The 26,646-nt window shown below is 44.9% G+C and overlaps 1 protein-coding gene across 2 annotated transcripts in view; it reads left to right on the top strand.

The window, feature by feature from the left end:
* Positions 1 to 26,646, top strand: part of LRRC3B (leucine rich repeat containing 3B) — a 300,698-nt gene that overhangs the window by 188,585 nt on the left and 85,467 nt on the right. For both annotated transcript variants that reach the window (XM_073333447.1, XM_073333448.1), the window contains exon 2: positions 7,453 to 7,561. The gene's annotated coding sequence lies outside the window, so the exon portion shown is untranslated. The remainder of the gene's footprint in view (positions 1 to 7,452; positions 7,562 to 26,646) is intronic.

Below are 26,646 nucleotides of genomic sequence, written 5' to 3'. Positions count from 1 at the left end.
AATTTGTTCCAAAACCATCTCTCTTGACATCTCAATCTAGGACAGTTCCTCAGATTTAAAAAGAATTTACATCATCCTCTGCAGTGAAGATCAATGCAAAGAATTAATTTAGCTTCTCTGCAACGGCCTGACTTCTTTGAGTGCCCCTTTAGCACCTCGATTGTCCAGTGGCCCCACTGATTGTTTGGATGGCTTCCTGCTTCAGATGTACTTTAACAAAATATTTTTTGTTGTTAGTTTTTGTGTCTTTTGCTAATTGCTCTTCAAATTCTTTTTTGGCCGGCCTAATTATACTTTTACACTTGACTTGCCAGAGTTTATTCTCCTTTCTGTTTTCCTCAGTAGGATTTTTAAAGGATGCCTTTTTGACTCTAACCACCTCTTTTATTCTCTTTAGCCATGGTGGCAGTGCTTTGGTCCTCTTGCTGTTTTGGTTTTTTATTTAGGGTTTACATATAGTTTGAATTTCTGTTATGGGCTTTTTTAAAAGTTTCCATGCAGCTTGCAGGCATTTCACTCTTGTGACTGTTCTTTTTAATATCTGTTTAACTAGCCTCCTCATTTTTGTGTAATTCTCCTTTTTAAAGTTAAATGCTACTGTGGTGGGTTTCTTTGGAAATCCCCCGTCCCCTCCCCCCCCCCAGAAGGATGTTAAATTTAATTACATTATGGTTGCTATTACCGAGCGGTTCAACTATATTAACCTCTTGGATTAGATCTTGTGCGCCACTTAGGACTAAATGAAGAATTGCCTCTCCCCTTGGGGGTTCCAGGTCTAGTTGCTCCAAGAAGCAGTCATTGATGTTGCCTAGAAATTTTATCTCTGCATCCCATCATGAGGCAACATGTTCCCAGTCAATATGGGGATAGTTGAAATTCCCCATTATTATTGGGTTTTCTGTATTTGTAGCCTCTCTAATTTCCCTGAGAATTTCACAATCACTGTCACCAACCTGGTTAGGTGGTCGGTAGTATATTTCTATGATATACTCTTATCATTCAAGCATGGAATTTCTATCCCTTGAGATTCTATGGTACTGTGTGATTCATTTAAGAATTGAGCAGTGGAGTTGAGAACTCAGAACTCCTCGTTTACACTCCTAAATTTAATCCATTAGAACACCTATTCCCAAAGAAAGAAACCAAGTGCAGAATATTTGGGGACCCAGCATATATATTAGTAAGCACAGGACAAATAGCTTTCATTTCAGTATTTCTCCACAAAGTATTTAATTTCCTTCCAAAATGATCAAAGAGCATGTATATTAACTTATCTTTTCTATTCAGTAACCAGAGGTGTTAACCTCTAAGAATAAAAACAGAGCTTTGCGTAACCTATACCAATATTATCTCCTTCATTCAATATGGCTCTTGCAACATATCACAATCTCTTCAGCATGACAGTGTTTTTCTTACATACCTGATTGTGCTGAATTTTATCAGACGTTCATTCTAGAACTAGCCACTTGGGGAGGGAAAAAAGGCACAGTATAAATACCTCAAGTGATATGAGAATCAGTCTTTAATAATGGAAGGGTGAATACCATTGTAGTGGTAACTTTCTTGATCTAATTTACTCAACCATCATATTTAATAAATGGGGTACATAGTAACAGCACAAGTTTGTGACAGAGACCCTGTATTCACAGGGGTTTTTCTGCTTCAGCTTGCCTTGAGCTTTGTGATATACAGGTCATTTAACAAAGCTGTCCTTATCTAATGATGCTAAAGCTGGAGGTTTTATCTGTGCATGCTGGCTCATTCACAAATCTATACAGAAATACATAGGTAGGAGGACAATCTGATTGCAATAGAGTGTTACACCAATCATATTTTGGATGGAAATCAAATAAGACAATATACACACAGCAAAAGTACTGTGGAAAAATACACTGTAGAAAAATATACCATAGGCTGTTCATTCTATTTCTAAGCTCACAATAAGCTATATTGCACTTCTATAAGGACCATGAATCAGAGTCAAATGTGAATGTTTCTTTTAGGGGTTATATAGGGAATACAGAGTGTAGGAGGAGGCTCATACTTGCCCCAGCAGAGTGCTAGTAGGCACTTTACGTGCTGTTCTAAGATGAATACAGGGTTGCACATGCCAGTAACTAATAAGGGTATAGAGGGAAATAATAATAGCCTCATATACATTTTGTATATTTGCCAGGCCATTTTGTTACTGGTACTTTTCCCCAAGAAATGCCCAGGCAAAACGAACATACTGATTTCTAAGCTGCAGCGGGATTTCTTGTGTTCAGATGTTTTTTTTTTCTAGGAATGGTATAGACCAGGGTGATTGATAAAATGATAAACAGCCTGTATCTCTAGGTCCTTGAGTGCCATCCAGCCCAGGTTATTCGTGACCAAAAGTGGCTTCCACGTGTTGGCTCTTTGGCCTGTGTGAAATGAGATAGTGATCTTAGTTCAGCCTCTAGTGGACATATGTCCTCCACACAAAAGGCACCATCACAGCTGACACCAATTTGAAACTGTGATGAATCGGTTAAGCAGGAAACTGCTATTCCCATCAACCTCTACCCCACTGATCTCTGACTCATCAGGGAAGGGGAAGAAACTCTAGGGAAAGACTCTGACCTAGGAAGTAACCTGGCACTTGGGGAAGTCCCAACAGTGTAGAAAGGTAGGAGCAGCTGGGCAGCTGAATACAGCATGGGAACCGCCAGAGAGCTGTGTGCAGTGCATGTGGAGCAGGAGGTGACTGTCAGTGTTGTGACTGGGTGCAGGTCCCTTTGGGGCTGGTGGGGAAGCAGCAGAGACTGGGAGCCAATGCATAGGGGTCCCAATGAGACACACCACTAACTGATCCTGGCCTAGAAACCTGGAAGTTGTTATTAGTCTCTAGCAGAGGCTGGACTGGATAGGCACAAGCCTTGAGGAGCCTTTACTCAGTATTGGTCTGCCCACCCCAAAAGCCCCGATAGGAACTGTTATTGTTTAACATTCAATTGCAATGCTTAACTTACTGTACCTAGGTTATTTGTAACCTTCCCCTTTCTGCCAGCCCTAGTAAAATGCCCTTCATTTACCATATGTCTGTATCATAATTGGGACCCACCAGGGCTAGTGCCTACAGGAGCTAGTATCTGAAGTGCCTCTAGAACTTGCCTCTGAGCTGTGATACATCTGGTGCGATACCTTAGAAGTGTGGGGTACCTTGGCACTAGTGCCTGTAATAATTACATAAGTCTGCTGATGGCCTCTACAAGAAGACGCAATTGAATGGACATAGGGACCTAAGCCTAGATATTTAAACGTATTGAGGCGCTGAAAGATGCGGAGAGGCACCTACTGGGATTATCAAAAGTGCCCAGATGCCTAAACCCCATTAATTTCAAATGGGAGTTCAAATGGGGGGGGCGATCTACATCCTTAAGTGCCTAAATATCTTTAAAAATCTGGTCCCTACACTCTTAACCCAAGGTATGGAGCCTCCACGTCAGTGCCTAGATGTGTTGGGTGGATGGTGTGGAGAAGTATGCTGCGCCGTTGCAGGTACTATACCTGTCACGGAGAGAGGTCTCCATGGTATCCTGTGCTATCAGTGTGACACTTTTCGTGAGCACTAAATTCACTGAAATATGTGTCCTTTGGCCAAAAAAAAAAAAAAAAAAGTAAACAAAATTGAGATTCTCCTTTGATTCTAAATTGTGTTTCTCGTATATCACTGCAGGTTCTAGCAGTGAAGTGAGACATTTCAGTGGAAACAAGTGAATCTACTGGAGGGTAAAATCTTTCCTCCCAAGTACAGAAATATGGAGACCTTTTTCAAAACAGTCCTAAGAGGGGAGACCTGGACACGATTCACCTTTTCAGGAACCACTGTTGCTGCTTATAACATAGTATGTGTATTCTCTGTTTGTCAATTGAGACTTTGTTATTTGTTGATACATACTGTAGGGGGCAGAAGCTGGAGACTCAACATGCTGCACCTGGCTGTAAGCCACCCCTGTATTGTCTCAGGGCTGAGTCTACTGGATGCTGGACTGGTCCCCAGTGCAAGACACTGTAATGATCTTGTTGGCTTATTACTGAGCGCTGTGTTGCCTCCCAGTTCAAGATCCAGCCAGTCAAGAGCTCCATTATCCCCAGAGTACAGGAAAGGGAAGTACAATTTAGCTCACGGGCAACAAGGCAGAGCAGAGAGTCAGAGGCTGCATGTGTCTGGGTTCAGCAGGCTGGACAGCAGCTTGGGAGCCAGCTGCAGAGGGGAAGCTGGGCCAGGGGCAATCTAGGCCCTTGGAAGCAGGAGAGCTGGGCCAATCACACCTGCGTAGGGGGCTAGCAGTAGCTGCAGTAGGAGGATACAGAAAAGTGGCCTGCAGGGCAGAGGATGGTATGGAGGGGTTACAAGACTCTGTTAGCTTTATACCTCTGTAGTGGACCTCCCTGGGGGGCTGGGTTAGGAACTGTTGGGTTTGATCTTTTGTTGTAACTGGTAAAGTCACTGGGTGAAATCCTGGCTCCATTGAAGTCAGTGAGCTTTGCTCCTCATTCACTGGGGTAGATATTTCACTAAGGTGTTTGCATTGTTTCACTTCTGGCAATCATTGCATCGGAATGCTCTGTTACTGAAAATGCGTGAGTGTTTACGATCACCCACCACAGGCAAGAGCGCCCGCAGCCCTCAGCTGTGAGCATGTGGTACTCCCTGCACGCTGCCAGATATCACAAAGAGTCAGTGTACCACAACCCTCACAGCGACACCCTGCAGTCGACTTGCTTAGAATACATTAGCGTCAGGGCTGCTCTAGCTTACAACGAGCAACTGGTAGCTCCCGTTGGCTGCTCCCACAGGCAGGGGTTAGCTGGAGATTGCCATGCCCTGGCCATACACCCCTTTCCCAGGCCCTTCCCCAAAGTAGAGTGAGCTATGCCACCTGGGGATTTCCCACACCAGATGAATCCAGGGTGGTGCAGTACAGCCTTAAGGGGGTCAGAAGCAGGCCCTTTGAATGCAATACTTTCCAAAGTAAGATATGGCTTGAAGAGGAACATACAACTAGTCTCCTTCTGTATGTCCACATACCCCCACACTGATGCCAATGGGGAGGAGGGTTCCATATATGTGCACGGAGGGCAAGGTGGGTCTTACAGTTTGGATCTCATGCTACTGAAGGGGATGAGGCCATACACTATCTCTGTTTCCCTTTCTAAGAAGATTAGAGTGGCCCATGAATTAGAAATCTATGTGGGGCAATCAACCACTTGCTTTGCTGATGCTTGGCCAGAGGGAGAACAAGCCCCTTTCAACAAAACAGCTTCTTTGAATCCATGCATTATTTTCAAAAGGATAGTCCTTTTAACTGCAGTATTCAGAACACTGATACAACATGTCCTAGTGGATGCATTTGAGCAGTGCAGTTACTTTGTTGTAGTGCTATTCTTGCAGTGTGAGCCTTAGAGGATCTATTCTTTCCTCAATGTGCGTGCATAAGTAGTGGGAGTTATGTGTGCACAGATGGACGCACATCCTAGCTGCCTCCCGTTAAAGTACTGGTAAAATTCTGGTTGATCTGAGTGGGTAAAGGATGCAGCCTTGATGGCAAATGCACCCAGTCCAACAGCCTAGAAGTCTGCAAGGCAAGATGTGCTTGTCACTATTCATACACTGAAATACTGCACATTGTTTTCAAAGTGTTTAATTGCAGTTGGCATTACTCACCCTATTGCTGGAGGCACCTACCTTGCTAGAAAAGGATGATGCTGGTGCTACTTGCAGTGTGTAAACCTAAGGGGAGAGATTGTAAACCAGTTTCCATCATGCTATAACAAATGGGTTGATAATTGGAAGAGAAACCTTGATTGCCATTAGAGATGGGGCCAAATGAAAACTAGATTCCATCCCAGCTAAATGTGAGGACCAGTCTTCATAATGAGTGAACACCTTCCAAGATGTGCTGAGTGCCCTCACCTGCCCAACAGGAGCTGAGGGCGCTCAACATCTCTTGGAACACAAACGGCCTCTCACAAGTTCAGTCCTTGGAGAGTTTTGGGGGATGTAAGGTCAGAAGCCACGCTATGAGGCCAGTCCTGCAAGGTGCTGCGGGCCCTCAACTCCAATTGACAGCACCTCAACTTATCAGGCCTCATGTAAGGAAGTTTGCATAGTTCTTGCCTACATGTGCTTGGCTCTAACCCGTGCTATTAGCCCACCACCCCACCTTGTTGGTTTTTTGAGGTACATAGTCTAGTAAAAGTTTTGAAATGTCAATTTTCTCAGTGTAGAAATCCCATGTCAAATTTAAAATAAATTTAGACATTAGAAAATATTTCCTTGTTAGTCCTTTGACTCATAACCAGATGCAAAGCCGTGCATGAACTGCACTACATTAATTGATGGTAATTATGCATTTAGAGGGCTATTAGCTTTTTTTTCTGGCTAAGGATAATAAGAGACAAATATAGTTTCATAATTCCATACAAAAGACACTGTTGGGGAGAGGTGCAATGATTGATGAACCTTTGGAGAAGCCTACATAGTTTAGATAAAATAAACAATATGAGCTGCTTCTTGTTATGGGTTGAGTTAACACCCCATTGAGGTTGATAGGTGTGAACTCACCCATTAGTTAACATAACTGTAAGGAGGCCTCCCTTTCCTGCACTTAAGACAACAGTGTGCATGAACCCGCCCAGGAACTTCTGACTGAGAATTGTTTTGAATGGAGGGATGTATGTGGAGTGGCGAAAAAGAGATCACACAGAAACTTGGGCCATGTCTATACATACAGCGCTGCTGCAGCACAGATACACCAATACAGCTGTGCCGCTGAAGTGCATCTGGTAAAGATGCTCTATGCTGATGGGAGAGAGCTCTTCCATTGGCATAAAAAAACCACATCTGCGAGCAGCAGAAGCTTTGTCGGTGGGAAAAGCTCTCCTGCCAACATAGCACTGTATACATGAGTGTTTATGTCAGTGTAATTTATATCGCTTGCTGGGCCGGGCGGGGGGAGGTGGATATTCACCCTTCTGAGCAACATAAGTTTTTCTGACGTAGGCTGTGCCACTTGGGAAGGTAGTCTAAGAGACAAGAACAGAGAGAGGAAGAGGCAAGAAAGCCAAGCAGAAGCCTATAAGTACAGTGTGACCTGTTGCCATAACTAGGCCTACAAACTTACCCCATTTGTGAGCTCAACCGTAAGAAGTGAGTGTATGTTCATGAAGTGTCACAGTACCTTATAACAATGAATGTTGAGGGTACAATGGAAACAGACTGAATTAGTCCAAACAAAAAGGGCTATTGATATAACTCAAGGACTGTGTTAAGATCATGCCTGGTAAACAAGAAAAGTGTGGAACCAGAAATCAGTGAACTAAAATTGGTGTATCAGAAACTAGGCCTAATTTGTGGACAAATAATGAGGGGATGGGCTGGGGATGGGCTATTCCACTCATCATTCCTCTTTTGTGTCCTTAAAGAAAGACTTGGAGAGACAAATAGACTGCTTCACCATCATGGCACTCCACCAGCTCCCAGACTTCTTCATGCTAATCCTGAAAGATGTACTGACCAGATCAGGACCCACAGGTACCAAATGACGTTGCCATGTCCACTGGCTTTGGCTAAATCCTGAACACTACCTGCCATGTGAGACTTTGTCTCTTTCAGTCCCCAGTGTGTCCTTTTCCTTCCCTACCGTATTTCTTCTTTCTTCTCTCTCTCCCCTTTTTGTTATGTCTAATAAGAGTTTGCCAAGATGCATATTTTTGAACATTGCTGTAAGCCTGTGACCACAGAGACAAATAAAATAATGCCCTAAACAGTTTGATGCTGTTAAAAGCATAGGCGGTGAGTGACTTTTTCATTTTGGGAGGCTTACGTGAGCACCGGAAATTCCCTAGAAGTGGGGGGGGGGCCACCAGTGCCCAGACCGTGGTTCCGCCCCCCTGCTCCACCCCACCCTCGCTCTGCTTCTTCCCGCACCTGCTCTTCCTCTTTCCCCATGGCCCCGCCCTTGCTCTGTCTCTTCCCTCCCCCATTCCATCTCTTCCTCAGAGGCCCCTCCACCCGCCGCTTGCTCCTCTCTGCCTCTTGTATGCGCCACCCATAGGTAAGAGTTTGCCAGGTGTCAGCGTGCCTGATAAGACCATGTGCCATGACTGTGTTTTTCCAGCAATGAGGGTGCACGTGTGAGTCAATCCCAGAGACAGAAGGTCCATTTTCTATCTTTTGCCCTTTTGCGTGTGTTTGTCTTGTTTTGTCTTCTTTGGAAATGAGATCAGACTTTAATAACAACAGCTCTAGCTCATCTCACCTAATCTCTTCCCCCCCCCCGCCCTAAAAGGAGAGTTATTAGCATCTTTGATACCATCTAAAAGACTGTTTCAAACTAGAGGGTTTCTTTCTAATTACTGTCTCAAGCTAAAGGGAAAGGTGTGAAAATGAAAACCCTACTTAATACTTTACATTTCAAATGCTTTAACTGGTTTTTCCCTTCTTTTCTGTTTTTTAATAAAAGGTTTAAAGGTTTTTTAATGATGTGTTTAACATGGTACTAACAGCCTCTGTATATCAAACCTTGTTTAACACTCTTTAATGCTGGACAGTGCCAGGATCTGAACACTTTTCGTCCATATGTTCCATCTAAATTAACAACAGACCCTGGAATAAGCTAGAGAGAGAGAGTTTTTGGGTCTGGTGGTGGCTAAAGAGGCTTGGGGGCTGTAAGCTAAGAAACTGCTGCTTCTGTTCTTGGCTCCTTCTGCATCCAGAGACACAGGACTTCTTACATTCCTTGTAAATAAACAAGATTGCGTCAAAGAAAATACAAGACTCCATCATCAATTTCTACTTCCAGCTGAAACATCTTCAGGGCCCTGAACTTTGACTAGCTGGTTGGGTCAAAAAGGGGGCAACAGAGGTAAACAGCAGAGTTAGAAAAGTGCTATGAGTCACAGCCATGCTCGATTAGTGGTTGTAAAAGTGACACCTGCTCTGTGCTTTCTTCTCCAGAACACCACAGAGAATACAACTGATATTAACAAGTGTGTCAGGCAAAAATGTTTAACCCAGTTTCTCTGCCTGGCTCAAGAGAATAGGTCTGTCTGTTTACCAAGAACCTACAGAGAACTCAAAGTGACAAATGAAGGAATATTTTGTGGCAGCAGGTTTTTCAGTTGTTCCTGAGGAAATTGCTGTATTTCAGACGGTGAGCAATCAGTAGTTTTCCAGCTGAGGCCACTTGTGATGAATGTGTTGGGCACTGGGTGAAATATTACAAATGCAAAGCCATTTTCTGACTGGCCAGCTGGTGATTGGAATTAGTGATGTAACACCCATGCACTGATTCCCAAGGGTACAGGGCTGGGACTTTAACCACTGAAAACATGCAAACAAAATCACTTGTTCTGACCTTTGGATGGGTATCCCCCTGCAAAATGAACTAGGGTCCTTTTCCGTGCTCTACAAAGAAGCACTAACCATGCACTAACCAGTTAAATATCAATTCAGTACCTTCCCAAGTGGCATTGCAAATGACCCCTCCTTCTAATATATGTTTTATTTTTCTCTGAATTTTTGGGTTTGACATGATGAAATGAAAGTGTTAATTTGAGCTTCTTTGAAAAATGGAGAATCTTTTTCCCAAGCATTGTCAAAAAAAATTGCCCACCTCACCTGTTAATGTTATTTACCGGCACTCCCTCCTTCTCCACTGTAATGGAATATTAAACTATTATAATGTTTACCCTCTAGGTGGTGTCATGTGTAACATACCTTTCCCGAACTGCTAATAGCTACAGACAGCAATGCATTTAAGGGTATGTCTACACTGCAATTAAACACTCACGACTGGCCTGTGTCAGCTGCCTTAGGCTCGCAGGCTCAGGCTTCAGGGCTGTTTAACTGAGCTGTAGACATTCAGGCTTGAGCTGAAGGCCACACTCTGGGACCCTTCCCACTCACAGGGTCTCAGAGCCTGGGCTCCAGCCTGAGCCAAATGTCTACACTGCAATTTTACAGCCCCATAGCCCGGGCCAGCGGTGGGTGTTTAATTGTGGTGTAGACACACCTAAAGTACCTTAAAGAGAACATATCCTCATATATGTCTTTGTGGTGGAAGCTCTGTAACCAATACATATCTGGCCAACACAATACATGGTGTCAGAAGTGAAGGCAGCCTAACTAATGCGAGAGGAGAAAAGAAGTAGATGGAAAGTAGCAACACAGCCTTGCAAGCAGAAGAAGAAAAAATTAAGGTTGCAGGTTTGTTCTCATCAACATGCCATTCTACAATGCCCCAGAGAATGTCAGCTTTGACAGACCTTCAGAATGGACCAACTAGAAAGCAGCATTTTACAAGATTTCACATTGCAGCCAAACTCCACAAGGAAACTGGAGATATTCAGGTATGCTTTTTAATTTATGCTATTGGGAAGTAGGCAGAACATATCTATGTCTTTTAGCTTTACTGAAGACAGCCACAAAGGGGACCATAAAAAGGGTTCTGGCTATGTTTGATGCATACTTTATACTTCAGAGAAATGTGGTTTATGAAAGGGCATGTTTTCACCAGATAATTCAATAACCAGGGTGCTCTGCTGAATTTTTTTTTTATCAGAGCTTTACTTGGATTGGCTGAAAAAAATAATATTTTGGGGGGGCCTGTAAAACATGGAAATATGGCAGATATATCGGTTATTAGTCGGACAGACAACTGTCTTTCACAGCGGCTATAACTAAAAACAAATTTAACCCTACCCACAGCTATTCAAATAGAAAAGCATTCTGAACTTGCGAAACAGCAAAACAAATTTGCCAAACCAGAAACTAGCTTAGAAGCTGTAAACAGACACAGCATGTGTCCTAAATGTCATTATCATAAACCCCCTGAGGCAAGGAGTGATAACTGCCAGAATAACAAAAAAGATGAAATGCACAAGAGTGGAAAAATTCACAGCTCCAAAAGTGTATGTCCAGCCAAAGGAATAAGATTTAATGAATATACTAAAGATGGACATTTTGCATCTGTTTGCAGTACTAGGGCAGCCAGGGAGCAGACTCATGTTACAGACAGTCAAGAGCCATTGTTTCTGGGATCTGTCGCATGTGATGAGACAAAGCCCGCCTGGAGAGTGAAACTGACTATTCATGGAAAGACTATTGAATTTAAAGTTGACTCAGGTGCAGACATGAGAGTCATATCAGCAGAGCCGTCCCATCCATAGGACAGACCGGGGCAACTGCTTCAGGATGTGGGGTCCAGGGTGTCCTGGGAGGTTATCGGGAGGCCTGGCACCGACAGCAACGAGCAACATGGCCCCAGCCTGCCCCGCTTCGCTCCGCTCTGCTCCACCCCGCCGGCTCCCAGAGTTGCTCAGGGGAGGGGGTGGAAGCCGGAAAGAGGTGGGGCCGTGGTGGGGGATTCAGGAAAGGAGTGAATGGGGGCGGGGAGGGGGCGGAGCAGGGGCAGAAAGAGACGAGGCGGAGGCTTGGGGGAAGAGGTGAAGTGCAGGTGGGGCCTCGGCCAAAGAGGGGATTTGTCCTGGGCCCTGCACTGCCCTAGGGATGGCCCAGCATATCAGAAGGGTCTTACAATCACCTTCATCCCCTCCCAGAGCTGAAATTACCTGACACAGCCTTGACCAGCCCTGGAGGTATTCTGAACTGCCTGGGCCAGTTCACCATAGAAACAACTTACAAAGACAAAAGCTTTGCATTCAGAGTTTGTGATCAAAGGATCAAAGATCAACAACCTTCTCCACTGCAATGTAGTAGCCTAGTGAGAGGTGGTGATGTTGGACTTTTGAAAGGAGATCCAGTACAAATAACTTTGAGACAATGCTGAACTATATAGTGCAGTGGTTCCCAAAGTGGGGTCTGAGGATGCCATCTTGTTCCTAAAATGGCATCCTGTGAACTATGTGACCTCTCATGCACTTCTTGTGCACCATGCTTGCAAGGTCGTGCTGTGCAGAGGTCGTGACCTTGCATACACTGTGCTTGTGAAGTCACGCTGGCTGGGGCAGTCCCACGCTGGTGGGGACATTCCAGTAGTACCAGAAATGAAAGGAGTCTGGGACACTCGGTAAATTGCCAAAGGGGTCCCTTGTGGGGAAAAGCTTTGGAAACCGCTCATATAGTATACCTACACCTCAGAGGATACCTCTCGCAAAGTGGAAACTGAGTTAAAGAGAATGGAACAGACTGGCATAATCAAAAAAAAAAATCTCTGAGCTAACAGCAGGGTGTGCCCCAATGGTTGCAGTTATAAAGAAATATGGAAAATATGAATCTGTGTGGATCTTAAAACTTAATGAAGCAGTTGAAAGAAAAATATATCCTCCCAACACAGGATGACTTCCTCCCCAAAGTGGAAGGAGCTACAATATTCTTCAAGCTGGATGCCTCAGGCAAAATCTGGCAAATTTATTTAGCTAAAGAGAGTGCTAAACTGACTACATTTATCAGACCCTTCAGAAGATTTTGCTTTTGAAGTTACCTCTTGGGATTACTAGTGCACCTGAATTTTTTTCCAAAGAACGATGGCAGAACTATTAATGAACACAAATGGAGTTGTAGTTTTCATGGGGAATATTTTGATATATGGGTCTTTGATGGAAGAACACAACAAAACCCTCATTGAAGCTTTAAGCCTAGTCAGTTAGTGCGGACTGAAGCTAAACAAGGAAAAATGTGTCTTCTGCCTACCCCAAATCAAGTTTTTTGGGACAGACAATAAACGAAGGTTGAATCCATACTTGCCCTGAGAAAGTAAAAGCTATTTGAGAATTGAATGCACCAACAAATGTACCAGAACTGAGATAGATACCAGATACTGGAGATAGTAAATTACCTTGGTTGACACCTAAAAGACCTTTCCATGGTGACAAAACCACTGAATGAACTATTAAAGTCCAAAACATTGTGGTTATGGGGGCTAAATCAAGAAATTTCCTTCAAAAAGGTAAAAGAAATTATCTCAGCTGCTCCAGTTCTCTAGTACTATGATGCGAACAAACCCACAATATTCAGTAGTGAGGCAAGCAGCTATGGCTAGGCTGTGAATTGTTGCAACAACATGGCTCTGAGTGGAAGTATGTCTGGTAGCCATCGTCGCCATACTCCAGGGTGCTCTTTTAGCCGACCTCGGTGAGGTCGTCAGGGGCGCCTGGGAAAACATGGGAGTGACTCAGCCAGGTCATTTCCCTTTTAAGTTTCATCTCATGGTGATTCAGTCCTGCCGGCAGTCGTATTGCACTGTCTTCTAATGAGCACCCACAAGATGACGATGGCTAGCATTCGTACTCCACCATCTGCTGCCAGCAAGATGTATAAAGATAGATGAAGTGGATCAAAACAAGAAATAGACCAGATTTGTTTGTATTCATTTTCTCTTCCCTCCATGAAATCAACGGCCTGCTAACCCCAGGGTTTTGAGTTCTATCCTTGAGGGGGCCATTCTGTTTCTCCTTGATGAAAAGCCACCGTCGTTCTTGATTTTAATTCCCTGTAATCCAACCCTGTAAGCCATGTTCTCAGTCGCCCCTTCCCTCCATCAGAGCAACGGCAGACAATCGTTTCACGCCTTTTGTCAGTGCAGACGTGATAGCACTGGGAACATGGAGCCCGCTCAGATCACCGCGGCAATTATGAGCACTATAAACACCGCGTGTGTGATCCAGCAGGATATGCAGAACCAGAACCTGCAAGAAAAGCAAAACCAGGAGAGGAGGATGCGACAGCAGCGCGGTGATGAGAGTGATGAGGACATGGACACAGACTTCTCACAAAGTACGGGCCCCTGCAATGTGCACATCATGGTGTCAGTTGGGCAGGTTCATGGTGTGGAACGCCGATTCTGGGCCCAGGAAACAAGCACAGACTGGTGGGACCGCATAGTGTTGCAGGTCTGGGACGATTCCCAGTGGCTGCGAAACTTTCGCATGTGTAAGGGCACTTTCATGGAACTTTGTGACTTGCTTTCCTCTGCCCTGAAGCACAAGAATGCCAAGATGAGAGCAGCCCTCACAGTTGAGAAGCGAGTGGCGATAGCCCTGTGGAAGCTTGCAACGCCAGACAGCTACCAGTCAGTTGGGAATCAATTTGGAGTGGGCAAATCTACTGTTGGGGCTGCTGTGATGCAAGTAGCTGACACAATCAAAGATCTGCTGATATCAAGGGTAGTGATTCTGGGAAATGTGCAGGTCATAGTGGATGGCTTTGCTGCAATGGGATTCCCTAACTGTGGTGGGGCCATAGACGGAACCCATATCCCTATCTTGGCACCGGAGCACCAAGCCGCCGAGTACATAAACCGCAAGGGGTACTTTTCGATAGTGCTGCAAGCTCTGGTGGATCTCAAGGGACGTTTCACCAACATCAACGTGGGATGGCCGGGAAAGGTACATGACGCTCGCATCTTCAGGAACTCTGGTCTGTTGAACAGCTGCAGCAAGGGACTTACTTTCCAAACCAGAAAATAACCACTGGGGATGTTGAAATGCCTATATGTATCCTTGGGGACCCAGCCTACCCCTTAATGCCATGGCTCACGAAGCCATACACAGGCAGCCTGGACAGTAGTCAGGAGCTGTTCAACTACAGGCTGAGCAAGTGCAGAATGGTGGTAGAATGTGCATTTAGGTGTTTAAAAGCATGCTGGCACAGTTTACTGAGTCATTTAGACCTCAGTGAAACCAATATTCCCACTGTTATTACTGCTTGCTATGCACTCCACAATATCGGTGAGAGTAAGGGGGAGATGTTTATGGTGGGGTGGGAGGTTGAGGCAAATCGCCTGGCCGCTGATTATACGCAGCTAGACACCAGGGCGGTTAGAAGAGCACAGGAGGGTGCGGTACGCATCAGAGAAGCTTTGAAAACCAGTTTCATGACTGGCCAGGCTACAAGTGTGAAACTTCTGTTTGTTTCTTCTTGATGGAAACCCCCGCCCCCCCCCCCCCCCGGGTTCACTCTACTTTCCTGTAAGCTAAGCACCCTTCTCTCCCTCCTTTGCTCACCACTTGCAGAGGTAATAAAGTCATTGTTGCTTCACATTCATGCATTCTTTATTTATTCATAACACAAATAGGGGGATAACTGTCAAGGTAGCTCGGGAGGGGTGGTGGAGGAGGGAAGGACAAGGCCACACAGCACTTTAAAACTTTAAAACGTATTGAATGCCAGCCTTCTGTTGCTTGGACAATCTTCAGGGGTGGAGTGGCTGGGTGGCTAGAGGCCCCCCCACCGTGTTCTTGGGGGTCTGGGTGAGGAGGCTATGGAACTTGGGAAGGAGGGCGGTTGGTTACACAGGGGCTGTAGCGGCAGTCTGTGCTCCTGCAGCCTTTCCTGAATCTCAACCATACGCTGGAGCATATGAGTTTGATCCTCCAGCAGCCTGAGCATTGACTCTTGCCTTCTTTCAGCAAGCTGACGCCACCTATCATCTTCAGCCTGCCACCTCTCCTCGTGGTCATATTGTGTTTTCCTGCACTCTGAGATTGTCTGCCTCCACGTATTTTGCTGTGCTCTGTCAGTGTGGGAGGACAGCATGAGGTCAGAGAACATTTCATCACGAGTTTTTTTTTTTTCGCCTTCTAATCTTCGCTAGCCTCTGGGAAGGAGAAACATATGCAGCTGGTGGAGGGAAAAAAAGGAGAGAATGGAAGTTAAAAAGACACATTTTATAGAACAATGGGTACGCTCTTTCACGGTAAACCTTGCTGTTAACATTACATAGCACATGTGCTTTCATTACAAGGTTGCATTTTGCCTCTTATTGAGGGTATGCCAGTTTGGTGTGAGAGATCACTCACGCAGGGCCGGGTGGCAGAATTTGACTTGCAAGCAGCCATGGTAAGCCACAGTCTTTTGGCTTCTTTAACCTTCATAACATGTGGGAATAGTTTCAAACAGCAGCGCCCTCATTTCCCATAGGAAGTAGCCGTTGGGTTGGCCATTAAAAATGAGTTGGCAATTTAAAAGAATGGGCTGTGGTTTTGGGGTTCACGTGCAGCAGAAACCCAACTAACACCCCCCCCCTGCAACCACACACCCAATTCTCTGGGATGATGGCTTCACCCCTCCCCCCCACCGTGTGGCTAACAGCAGGGAAGATTTCTGTTCAGCCACAGGCAAACAGCCTAGCAGGAAAGGGCACCTCTGAATGTCTGCTTACTAAAAGCACCCTATTTCAGCCAGGTGACCATGAATGTTATCACTCTCCGGAGGGTAACAGAGAGATAAAGAACGGATGTTGTTTGAATGCCAGCAAACACCAGGACCATACGCTGCAATTCGTTGTTCTGCAATGATTCCCAACTACGTGTTACTGGCCTGGTGTGGTAAAGTGTCCTACCATGGTGGATGGAATAAGGCTGCCCTCCCCAGAAATCTTTTGCAAAGGCTTTGGGAGCACATCCAAGAGAGCTTTATGGAGATGTCCCTGGAGGATTTCTACTCCATCCCCAGACATATTAACAGACTTTTCCAGTAGCTGTACTGGCTGCGAATGCCAGGGCAAATTAATCATTGAGCACGCTTGCTTTTAAACCATATATAATATTTACAAAGGTACACTCACCAGAGGTCTCTTCTCTGCCTTCAGGGTCCAGGAGCCCTCCTTGGGTGGGTTCAGGGGGTACTGGATCCAGGTCCAGGCTGATAAACAGATCCTGGCTGTTGGGGAAACTGGTTTCTCTGCTTCCTTGCTGGGAGCTATCTACAACCTCCTCCTCCTCCTCCTCCTCCTCATCATCTTCCTCGCCCCCCAAAACCTGCTTCTGTGTTGCCTCCCACTCCTTGGACGGAGTCAAAGCACAGGGTTGGGGTAGTGCCTAGTATGGCATGCAGCTCATCATAGAAGCAGCATGTTGGGGCTCTGAACCGGAGCGGCCATTTGCCTCTCTGGTTTTTTGGTTGGCTTGCCTGAGCTCCTTAATTTTCACATGGCACTGCTGCAGGTCCCTGTTATAGCCTCTGTCCTTCCTGCCATTGGAGACCTTTTCAAATATTTTGGCAATTTCGTCTTTTTGAATGGAGTTCTGCCAGCATGAATTCATCTCCCCATACAGCGATCAGATCCCGTACCTCCCATTCGGTCCATGCTGGAACTCTTTGCCGATTCTGGGACTGCATGGTCTCCTGTGATGATGAGCTCTGCATGGTGACCTGTGCAGGTGAGCTTGCCACATTGGCCAAACAGGAAATGAGATTCAAAAGTTCGCAGGCCTTTTCCTGTATACCTGGCCAGTGCATCTGAGTTGAGAGTGCTGTCCAGAGCAGTCACAACTGAGCACTCTGGGATAGCTCCCGGAGGCCAATACCGTTAAATTGCATCCACAGTACCCAAAATTCAACCTGGCAAGGCCGATTTCAGCGCTAATCCCCTCGTCGGGGGTAGAGTAAAGAAATCAATTTTAAGAGCCCTTTAAGTCGAAAAAAGGGCTTCGTGGTGTGGTTGGGTGCTTGGTTAAATCGAGATAACGCTGCTGAATTCAACCTAAACTCGTAGTGCAGACTAGGCCTAACAATGGAGAGTTCAAAAAAAGAGGAGACTTCTACAGTTTGTTCCTCAGAAAGAACAATCAACAGAGCAAGCTCTACAGATGGGAGATGCAGAACATGACACAAAGATTCCACACCAGTCATTGCAACTAATAAACAGCCAGATGTAAAGTTGTTACATGTTTGCGTAATTAAAAAAACAGTAACATTCAGAGACATTTAACAGACTGAACTGTACTGAACTTTAAAGTAGCATCATAGTGTAAACTTTGTAAGTGATAGGAATGTAAAATTAAAGAGGGACATGTAATGGAATGTTAAACTCTATCCTAATGTTTACCCAGTAGGCGGTGTCCTGTGTAACATACCTTACCTGAGATGGTAATAGCTAGAGCCAGCAGTGCATTAAAGTGTCTTAAAGAGAACACATCTTCATGTATCTCTATGGGATGGAAGCTCTGTGACCAGTCCACATCTGGGACATGATATCCACTGTCATCAACACCAACTTTTCTTCCTGGGTCTCCTTTTCTATGCCCTTCACCTGCTTTAATGATTCCAACTTCTCTTGACCTCCCTTGTCCCCAGTTTCACTTTCTTCCTCGCTCTCACTATCCAGGCATGCTCTAGTCTTTCCCATTCTTAAAAAGCCACCATCCCTAAACCACACCCTCACTCATCCAACTCCCACTCTCACCCCATTCCCCCTTTTCCCTCTATCTCCAAACTCAGTGAGCAAGCAGCTTGCAGGCATTGCCTCAGATTCCTCCTCTCCAGTTTTTGTCTTCAATCCCCTGCAACTTGGCTTCTGCCTTCTCCTCTCCACTTGCACTACTGCTCACCAAGGTCTTTCCTTGCTCAGTTCTCAAAGTGGAATTGCAGTTTGGATTGATCTGGAGGGAGCAGAAAGAGCTGAATGGTTGTGGGCTGGGAAGGTGGAGAAGGGGGACTTAGTGTGTTTAGCTTTTCAAAGACAACTAAAGTAACTTAATATGATCCCCATGGATCACAACCCCAATCCCTTTGCTTATACCTTGTATTCCCTTCCTGCACTCCTCCTATGTCTTTATCTTTTTAAATTATATGCTCTGCTAGGCAGGGACTGTGTCTTCATCTTGTTCAGAAGGTGCCTTACCCATTTGGACTCCTGCTACTGTACAAATAATGAATAATAACGCATGAGTTTCAGGAGCCTGCAAGATTTATAAGATATATAAGTCAACAAGACTGGACTGGCTTCCATTGGTGTGCTTCTGAATCCAGAATGCTTCTGTAGGTAGCATATTGGTTTTGCATGTTAATGTGAAGATCTGTGAATATGCATTGCACAAATACTAGAACAAACTCTGTTGTGAAGCAAGTAAACCTTACAGGCAGTATGGATACTAGAGGTTCACATGCTTGCGTCTGTAGGCCAAGCACATTGTACACCACAGGGCCTATTACATCTCTCTATTCTCCCCCACAAGTTTCCTGTGTGCCACCCTCCCATATCCAACTATTTTATGGATTCACTGCAACCCCTTTGCTACCTCCTTCATACCAGATGCTCTGTGCCCTCTATTGCAGGGCCCACCATTCTCTACACCCATGCCAGGTCCCCCTTCCCCCTTTCCCACTATATCAGGGGTTCTGTGTGCCCCATCCCTGCGTACCAGTGTCTCCCATTCTCTGCACTCATGCCAGGTACTTTCTAAGCACCCCTTCCCCCCATGGCCTCTACTTCCTACCATGACAGGAGATCTATATACCCCCCATTGCCTCCCCACACATGCATATCAGGTGCTCTGTGTGCGCTCCAATTTCCTCCTTCCCCCTATGCCAGTGGTTCTCAAACTTTTGTACTGGTGACCCCTTTCACATAGCAAGCCTCTGAGTACAACCCCCCTTATAAATTAAAAACACATTTTTATATATTTAACACCATTATAAATGCTGGAGGAAATGCAGGGTTTAGGGTGGAGGCTGACAACTCGCGACCCCCCATGTAATAACCTCATGACCCCCTGAGGGGTCCCGACCCCCAGTTTGAGAACCCCTGCCCTATGCCCTCCACTTCCCACCATGACAGGGGTTCTGTGCTCCCATACCCCCAGTTCAGGGTCCCCCATTCTCCCTCCCCTCCAATGTCAGGGCTCTGTATAGCTCCCCTTCCCTGCATTCCCCTCTTCCTCCACCTTATCTCTTCTTTCTGTGTGGGAGATAGATCATTCAGGCCATCAACCTGTTCAACTCTATTGAGAGGACAGGCACAGATGAGATGGGAATATTGTTATGCTAGAAGGTACTAATGGATGTCATCAATCAGTTCTTTGATCTACAGGCAATTGCAGAGGTGCTTGAAGCTGTGACTTTGCTGAACTGATGGCAGAGGGGCCCTGTGTCTCCAAAATTCCCCCTTCAGGTTTTTCAATTTCCCCCCAAATCTGCCCATTGATACCTAGAATCTTCCCTGAAATTTTGGAATTGATTGACTGCAGTATACAAAAATTATTGTGTTACCGACAGACAGAGAAATGCCATAAAATCAAGTATGGAGTCTCGCAAGCTCAGCCAAAAATCCCCACCACTTGACTGCTTTTGTTTTAATGACATCAATGTTCCCATTACAATTTGCTATGCCTCCAACCTTCTGCTTTTACCAGGCCATCATTTCTTTACCTCCAACTACGTGAGGACACTAAAACTGGACAAATAAACTAGGTCATTTTGTCTCTCAGCTTTTAAAGTTGCACCTGGCACTGGGATAAAGTGCTTTCAGCTTTAACTCATGGATTCTCTCTGGTACAGTCAATGTGTCACATTCTTGCCCTGTCATACCTTAAAATCGGATTTTCATTTAAATAATCTAGTTTGAAGATGAATGCTTAACAGTTTTATTACAAAGTTTCTTCCAATTTGATTTAAAAAAATCAAATAAACTCAAACAACCCTGTGCTGCATTAGCCAGGAGTACGTATCAGGAAAGTACGTACGTGTCACTGAGGTTTGTTAGTGGAAAGACTCCTGAGGGAAGTACTAAAACTCCACTGCTTGACCTGTAAAAAGATTGCATGACCTATTAGAAAGCACACTCTAAGGAACAATCTGGTAGTAGTAGGGAAGCTGACCTGTTGGTTCTTTTCCACCTCTTATTTCTAGAATTCCATGAGAATTCATATAAATAACACACGAGAGAAGAAAACAGGAACAACATGACACGTGAACTACATGGGATATTTCTGTTTCAGCAGAATTTAATACAATAGGCTAAATCCTGAAGACTCAGCGCTTACCAGCGAAAACTCCCACTGACTTCAGGTGGTTACATATTTTCTTATTTCTCCTGATGTGAAGATTATATGTGCCTCTTTGTATCGTGATTCTCCAGCAGGCTCAGGTGCTTCAATGCTTGGCCTGCCACAAGTGCTACCTTGCTGCCTTTTGCTTGAATTTAGTGCGCTTTCTCAGATCACGTGCTACCTTGCTGCCTTTTAGTGCACTTTCTCAGATCATGTCTAGCACGATACCATACTTAAATCAAACACAAGAGGCAGCAGAGGGAAGTTAGGCCAATTCTGTTCCACCTCCTTCCACACCATAGAATCATGGATATGTAGAATGGGAAGGGACCTTGCTAGCTCATCTAATCCAGTCCCCAGCACTGAGGCAGAATTACTGGTAAGTATTTAACCTCCAATGATGGAGATTCCACAACCTTCCTAGCTAATTTGTTCCAGTGCTGAAATACCCTGACAGGAAGATTTTCCTAATGTCTAACCTTAATCTCCCATGCAGCAATTTAAGCCCACTGCTTCTTGTCCAGTCCTCCATGTTCTCCTTCTCCAATTTATCACATTCTCACCGCCTGTTCTTACTCTTCTGTGGAGTTGCCCCCTTCACCTAATCTAGCTGTGGATCAAAGTTTTGTTAGGACTTCTTAGGGCTTTCAGCCACAGATCAGTGGGTCTGTAGTTAATCTGTCAATGGTTGCAGGAGTCTCAAAGGGTCTTCAAGTCCAGGCACCCCGTTGGAAATTTCCCTGTTGCCTCTGAACTTGGTGACATTCCATGTGAACACATATACTCAAGGTATAATTTGGCCGGCTATCATATGTCTAAATAAAAACTGGCTTGTGATCTATTGCTATGTCTGATCTTGCAGTCCTTTCACATGCAAACTCCCATTTATTTGCTGGAAGAACTGCATGATCAGACCAAAAATGAATTACTATACATGATGCAGACACTTTACACAGAGGTTTTACAAAAGCAAGACAGCAGCAGCAGACTAAGTTGCTGAGCTCATCTTGAGTTATACAGTCACAGAGCTCAATTCAACAGGAACATACAACCATAAATGTTTGAAAACATAAATCACAGCAAAGGAAATAGGAGAGGCACAGAACTGATACACATGCAATTTCAGACCAGGAGAAATCTCTGTTATCATACCTTTGATTAAAAATAATGTAAGGATTATATTTGTTTTTCTCATTGCACAGGGACACTGCATGTCCTGGTTGTTAAAACTATACCCAGGGTACTACTTTATATATACAGAAATGGTGCACTAATATTTTAACAAAAGTATTTATAGTACACAATGAATGTTTACATGGGATGTTCCACGCACTCAGGCAATGCCTGCTACACAGTGTACTCCAAAGTGATTTTATTTGAAAGGTAAAATATTTTAGGGCTGGGTTCCTTTTGACTTCTGTTCAAGCTGATTTCTCTACCATGGAAACAACCCAAAATAAAAAGAAATCTATTCCAACCAGGAAATCAAATCAGCAGCTGGAAAGAGGAAGGGGGAACTGGGGTTTCTTGAAAAGTCTTGCAGCGTAGGTTTTTAAAACATTATTATGTTCAAGTGACAATGGTTGCTGGTGAAAAACATGGCTCAAGGCACCAGTTTCATTTCTCTAGATACCAATAGGAGAAAAATGTAATCATGCACATATTTGTATTCAGCCAGTCATGAAAAAGTATATGCTATAAATATATTTCAAATGCCAAGACAAATCAGATGTATCCTGACAAACAGTCCTGTAAAGGTTTCAGAGTAGCAGCCATGTTAGTCTGTATTCGCAAAAAGAAAAGGAGTACTTGTGGCACCTTAGAGACTAACCAATTTATTTGAGCATAAGCTTTCGTGAGCTACAGCTCACTTCATCTGATGCATTCAGTGGACAATACAGTGGGGAGATTTATATACATAGAGAACATGAAACAATGGGTGTTACCATACACACTGTAAGGAGAGTGACCACTTAAGATGAGCTATTACCACCAGGAGAGCGGGGGGGTGGGGGTGAGGGGGGGAAGTAGTGATAATCAAGGTGGGCCATTTCCAGCAGTTGACAAGAACGTCTGAGGAACAGTGGGGGGTGGGGAGGAAATAAACATGGGGAAATAGTTTTACTTTGTGTAATGACCCATCCACTCCCAGTCTCTATTCAAGCCTAACTTAATTGTATCCAGTTTGCAAATTAATTCCAATTCAGCAGTCTCTCGTTGGCGTCTGTTTTTGAAGTTTTTTTGTTGAAGAATTGCCACTTTTAGGTCTGTAATCGAGTGACCAGAGAGATTGAAGTATTCTCCGACTGGTTTTTGAATGTTATAATTCTTGACGTCTGATTTGTGTCCTGTAAAGATAGGTAATATATCCCCAGTTTATTATATGTTACGCAATACTGGACTAGTAACTCATAGAATGTGCTTAGCTATTACTTTTAAATGTGAATACCTAGAACCTGTATGGTAGGTATTGTATTTGCAGGCTGGTACAAGTTTTTTTTGGGGGGGAGGGTTGGAGGGTTTAAGTATATAAATATAAATCCCCCGTCTCTGTCTTAGGACCAAATCATGTAGTCCTCACTCACATGAAACTATCAAACTCTATCATAACTTTATTCTGAAGGCCCAGGGCCAGATTTACTGTTTAGGTGTCTAAAAATACAGATAGGTGTCTAGTGGGACGAGTTAGGTGCCTAACTCCCATTGAAAATCTTGAAGTCCCACTGAGACTCAACAGGAACTAGGCATCTAACCTGCTTAGGCACACTTGAAAATCCAACTTGGTGCTATCTGGACCTGTCAGGGCCTAAATACCTCTGTAAATCTGGCCCTAAATTTCAGGATTTACCATAAAAGTTAATGGGAATTTTGCCTGAATGAGGAATTTAGGATTTCACACTTGAATCGGCCAGGGAGTAAATCAGTGCAGCTCCATTGATTTAAAGTGTAGTTTTTAGATAACCCCCTCTAAAAATAATAGCTAAACATATTCTCTGAGCTATGGGTCCAGTACAGTGTAAAATACAAAGGAGTGTGGATATATTACCTACCTTTACAGGGCTATGGGTAAGAATATATCTGTTTTGTCTTAACTTCAAGTTAATGAACCTAGGATTAGGGCCCTACCAAATTCATGGTCCATTTTGATCAATTTCACCGTCATAGGATTTTTAAAATTGTAAATTTCATGATTTCAGTTATTTAAATCTGAAATTTCATAGTGTTGTAATTGTAGGGGTCCTGACCTAAAAAGAAGTTGTGGGGGGGTTGCAAGGTTATTCTAGGGGGGGTTGTGGTTCTACTACCCTTATTTCTGCACTGCTGGTGGTGATGGCGCTACTTTCAGAGCTGGATGGCCAGAGAGCGGCAGCTGCTGGCCGGGAGCCCAGCTCTGAAGGCAGAGCCGCTGCCAGCAGCAGCGCAGAAGTGAGGATGGCATGGAATAGTATGGCATTGCCACCCTTACATCTGTGCTGCTGCCTACAGAGCTGGGCCCTCTGTCAGAAGCCGCCCTTCTCCAGCCGCCCAGCTCTGAAGGCAGCAGTGTGGAAGTAAGGGTGGCATGGTATGGTGTTGCCACCCTTTCTTCTGCTCTGCTGCTGGTGGGGCACTGCTTTTAGAGCTGGGTGCCTGGCCAACAGCCACTGCCCTTCAGCTGCCCAGATCTGAAAGCAGCGCAGAAGTAAGGCTGGCAATACTGCAACCCCCTAAAATAACCTTCTGACCCCCCTGCAATCTCCTTTTCGGTCAGGACCCCCAGTTTGAGGAATGCTGGTCTCCCCTCGTGAAATCTGTATAGTAGAGGGTAAAAGCACACAAAAGACCAGATTTCACTGGAAGACCAGATTTCATGGTCTGTGATGCATTTTTCTTGGCCGTGAATTTGGTAGGGCCCTACCAATGATGTTTTAAACCTTTAAGCTGAAGATCTAGCCCCAAAAATTCTTAAATCGGGCCTAACTGCTTAGGTCTTAAAAGAAAATACTCTCATTTCAATATTTGTTTTCTGGGGCTCACATGATTCTAAGTTTAATGTAGAAATCCTTGTAGTAACATCTAGTTCCCAGGAAAGTGCCGTGGAAGGATTTTTTTCCCTTAGTCAGAACTTAGAAGTAAACCCAGCCAAACTCCGATACAGATGTGGTCTAACTTGTCTAAAAGGGAAAAAGAACAGAGTCACCACCTCTGCCTGCCTGTTTGCAGAAGCATAAAGCACAAACCAAAACTTGATTACCGAGCTAAGTGAAGGAAGGGAGAGGAATGCAGACACGATTAAAAATAAAAAAGAAACCCCTTGTCTGAAATGCCCTTACACTATATTTTGGGGGGAGGGGTAAAAAAAGTTTCCCTCTCATTTAATTTAATGAGTTTTTATTATTGATTTCCATGAAAGCAAGATCAGGCCCAAAATGTCTACTGTATCATAAATAGCATAAACGGGTACCAGGCAAGTAGCCTGTCTCTGTTTCAAAAAATGTGTGATAATGAAGACCTTAATGTAACAGTCCTACACGCCATGCCTCCTTTCTATCCAGGACACGTACCCACTTGTTTACTGGATGCCTTTACAAACTGCCAATAAAAATCAGCAGGCCATCAGTAATCAGAAGGGATGGAAAATGTGAGCACTTCTAGTCATGCAAATGATGGTAACAATTATATAGAATGACTTTTAAAAATATTAAAGAAAAGCCAAGGAGAAAGTTCAGAAAGATGGTGTAAAGGTAAACCACACACTTTCTGGGTGTGGTGTTCTGTCCTGTTTAGTGGCACTGAGATCACTTAGAGAGAAAGAGAGAAAGAGATTAATGAGTCTGCTTTACAGCCTTAGCTAACAGCCAGTTAGCTTTTAGCTCGTGCAGTAGAGGCTCATGCACTAAGCTCCAGAGGTCCCAGGTTTGATCCCACATGCCGATGGCCAAGGTCTGTCAGTGTTACATAAGCAGGGTCTGAATGAGCTCTCCGCTGGCATCTAGTGATGAGCTGTGGAAGAGGACTTCAGGAGCTGATCTTGTTTCCTTGGCACACCCACTACTCCTGAGGGAATTCTGTGCCAAAAAATTATGCACACAATATTTTAAAATTCTGCAAAATTCTGCAAATTTTATTTGTCAATAAATAAATGTGGCTCCAGCATGGCAGTAGAGAGCACAGGCCACAGGCTGCACTGAGGTGGGAGATCACCCTGAAGTCCCCACTTCCCCCAGTACAGAGACTCAGTAGTGAGGCTGCACCTGACCCTGACACAGTGCAAGGGCTGGGCCTGCTCCAGAAACAACCTGGGTCCTGCCCCTCTGCGCCAGGTGCACCAGGTGTGGGTGGTCAGGCTCAGCCCAGCAGGATCCAAGTGTGGAGGGGCTTAGTGTGGGGGGATCCAGGGTATCTGAGAGGTATCTGTGTGGGGCAATCTGGGTGTGGGTGGCTCAGTGATCTGGATGCATAGAGGTTCATTGGGGGGTTCTGGGTGCAGAGGCAATGTGACTCTGCAGGGAGTCCAGGTGAAGGTGGTCGGGGCTCAGTAGGGGGACTCTGGATGTGGAGAGATGGGGCTCAGTGGAGGGGTGTCTGGGTGTGGGGAACTCAGTGGGGGGGTCTCTGTGCTGGGAGAGTGGGGCTTGATGGGTTGGGGGTCCAGGTGCAGCTGGTTGGAGATCAGTGGGGTGTGGGGCTCATCGGAGGTCTCCAGGTATAGTGGGGTAGGGCTTGTCAGGGTGAGGGTTCGTTGGGCCTGCTTAACAAGGGAGCCCCAGCTGCTGCCAAGGGGATGCCACATGCCAGACTCCCGCTTCCCCCCATGATTCCGCTAACCCCTTTTATCCAATCATAGAATATCAGAGTTGGAAGGGACCTCAGGAGATCATCTAGTCCAACCCCCTGCTCAAAGCA

The sequence above is a fragment of the Lepidochelys kempii genome, chromosome 2 (assembly GCF_965140285.1).
Source record: "Lepidochelys kempii isolate rLepKem1 chromosome 2, rLepKem1.hap1, whole genome shotgun sequence".
Taxonomy (NCBI): Eukaryota; Metazoa; Chordata; order Testudines; family Cheloniidae; genus Lepidochelys; species Lepidochelys kempii.
The sequence above is the reverse complement of the archived record's forward strand: the minus strand, read 5'-3'. Positions and strand labels throughout refer to the sequence as shown.